The sequence below is a fragment of the Tupaia chinensis genome, unplaced genomic scaffold, assembly GCF_000334495.1.
Source record: "Tupaia chinensis unplaced genomic scaffold, TupChi_1.0 Scaffold149116_1, whole genome shotgun sequence".
In the NCBI taxonomy this organism is placed as follows: Eukaryota; Metazoa; Chordata; class Mammalia; order Scandentia; family Tupaiidae; genus Tupaia; species Tupaia belangeri.
The window spans coordinates 1-2,225 of NW_006208962.1; the positions used below are offsets into that span (position 1 = coordinate 1).

Genomic DNA, 2,225 nt, shown 5'->3' on the forward strand with positions numbered 1-2,225 from the left:
AGAGTAGCAACCCTTATGTCCAGAGAAAATCTTCACAGGTAAGTGATAGAAAAGAGAGCAGATGGAAAATGGATATAGAAGAATGACATGACGAAGACTCCATGTAAATGTTCATGTAGATATAAAACCTGAGCCAAGCACATTGGAGAACATTAGCAATAATAAATGTGTGAAGAATTTCATTGCATCAAAGTCAAAGAAATGAAAAGTGCCCATCATTGGTGACACAAAAGCCAGCTAAACATGTTGGGTCAAATCCAGCTTCCCTCTAGTTTCTCCAGATGTACATCTAACGTCTGTGGTGTCTACCAGCCATTGTGCCAGCCTGGCCAAGTTAACCCTCATCTTTGAACCAACAGGTATTCCTGCTCAAATTCTCACTTTGTCAGTGACACACACTCTGACCACTGGATTTGATTCTGCCGTATCCCAAGCTCACTTAACACCTTCTCATTGGCTATGCCAATACAGGAAGTTAGTTTGCCCTTAATGCCTTTGCCTGAGACATTGGCCCTTTACCAGGATTCATTCTGTCTTGTGTTTTCTTCTAATGAGAAAGGAGATGGAGTCATTGCATCACTCTGTTCATTGTGTTAGACTCAGGAGGACCTGCCTAAAGATAAGAACATTCTTCAATTCTTCTTCGATCTTGGTGTGAAGGCCTATAGTTGTCCTATGTGGGCCCCATGTTCTTACCTGTACCCACTGCACGAGGCTGACCTGGCAGCCTGCAGGATATACCCAAAGGTCCCTGTCCCTGTGTATGCTCATAATCCTTGGTTCCAAGAAGCCCCTTCTATAGAATGAAAGTGATTGCCTGTATGCAGATGCACACTTTCCTGTGCAAACTGAGGTTAGTATTAATGGTCAAATGCCACAGGTAGAGACTGGAACACCGACATTCTCTTCACTCTGGTTATCCCTGCATCTCAGTGTCTGAAAGTCATGGATAATTGTTTTACCACGCTGATCTCGAATCTGAGAATCTCGGCAGCTTCTTCATGCTGAGTACAAGGGGTCAGAAAATGTCAAGAATATGTTTCCACAACCATTCTTTGGACATAGTCCATTCTTAGGCTGAGTTCCCATTGCACCTCCTTTCTGGCTTCATGTTTAGCATGGGTACCTTGTGCAGGGATTCATAGAAAATCCCTCAATAAGGCAAAATATGGACCTGATGAGAAAGAGTGAGATCTGTCCCTGGAAAATCAAGAGCTGTCTAAAAAATATGGTTTGCTTTCAGCAGTAGATGAGCGTCTGGAAGACAGGGCTGAATGTGCACATTCTCTCCATGAAGCAAGTGTGAGCAGTCAGCATGAAGGCCAAGCAGAGCAGTCATCTCAGACATGAAAGGTAGATCTGGCATTGGCTTCTATTCCTCCTGTCAGAGAGGAAAAGGCTTATCTTCCCACTCCAATTTTAAAAAGAGAGAGAGAAATTGTGTCTGTTGACCTTGAGCCTAACAGGATCACTCAGAATCTGAAAGAAAAAAACAGAAAAAGTAAAAGATTCTAAAAGTACTGCTGACATAGTCAGCCCAGAAGCCAACACTGTGGATAGCAGGGTGCAAAGACCAAAAGAAGAAAGTTCAGAAGATGAAAATGAAGTGTGTAATATAATGAGAAGGAGTAGATCCAAGCAGCTCTGTAATCAGACTTATGGAGGCAGGAAGCATAAAGTGATTGGGACTATTCTGGTAGGGGTGGATATCAACATGTAGAGGTGAGGAATCCTGCAAAGGGCAACAATATAGAAACACAGATGAAGGTTTTCAGTACCATCAAAATGCCAGTGGACTACCATATGGGGAGACAAAGGGAGATCATGTGTTGGAGATGAGCCTAGGAGTCAACACACCTGATGGTTGTTACTGGCGTATTTTAGAGCAGAAACTTTTTCTTCAGTAGAATATTTCCAAAGGCTTTTCTTAGAAATACATGAAAATAAAAGTCCAAATTAAAACTATCTCCTTCTGTCTCCCTTTACCCTCACTCCCATTCTGGACAAGAGATTTTGGACCTGAGTCCAAGATGGGGCAGGTAAATTCCTGGCATTGTCATTTTTTTTCTTCATTCAAAGTCTGTTTACTGGGTGATGCCCCTATAAAAAATAGAAAATGTTTGTTAAATCATTTTTTATAAACAGTTTAATACAGAACATAGATTTAGCATTTTTTCCTTGTACAAGTTTTATTCCAAATGTTGGAAATGTGGGCTTTATAGTGT

The 2,225-nt window shown here is 41.5% G+C and overlaps 1 pseudogene; it reads left to right on the top strand.

The window, feature by feature from the left end:
• The first annotated feature begins 5 nt into the window (after nucleotides 1-5).
• LOC102479333 (OTU domain-containing protein 4-like) lies at nucleotides 6-1,861 on the top strand (annotated as a pseudogene).
• The last annotated feature ends 364 nt before the right edge of the window (nucleotides 1,862-2,225 follow it).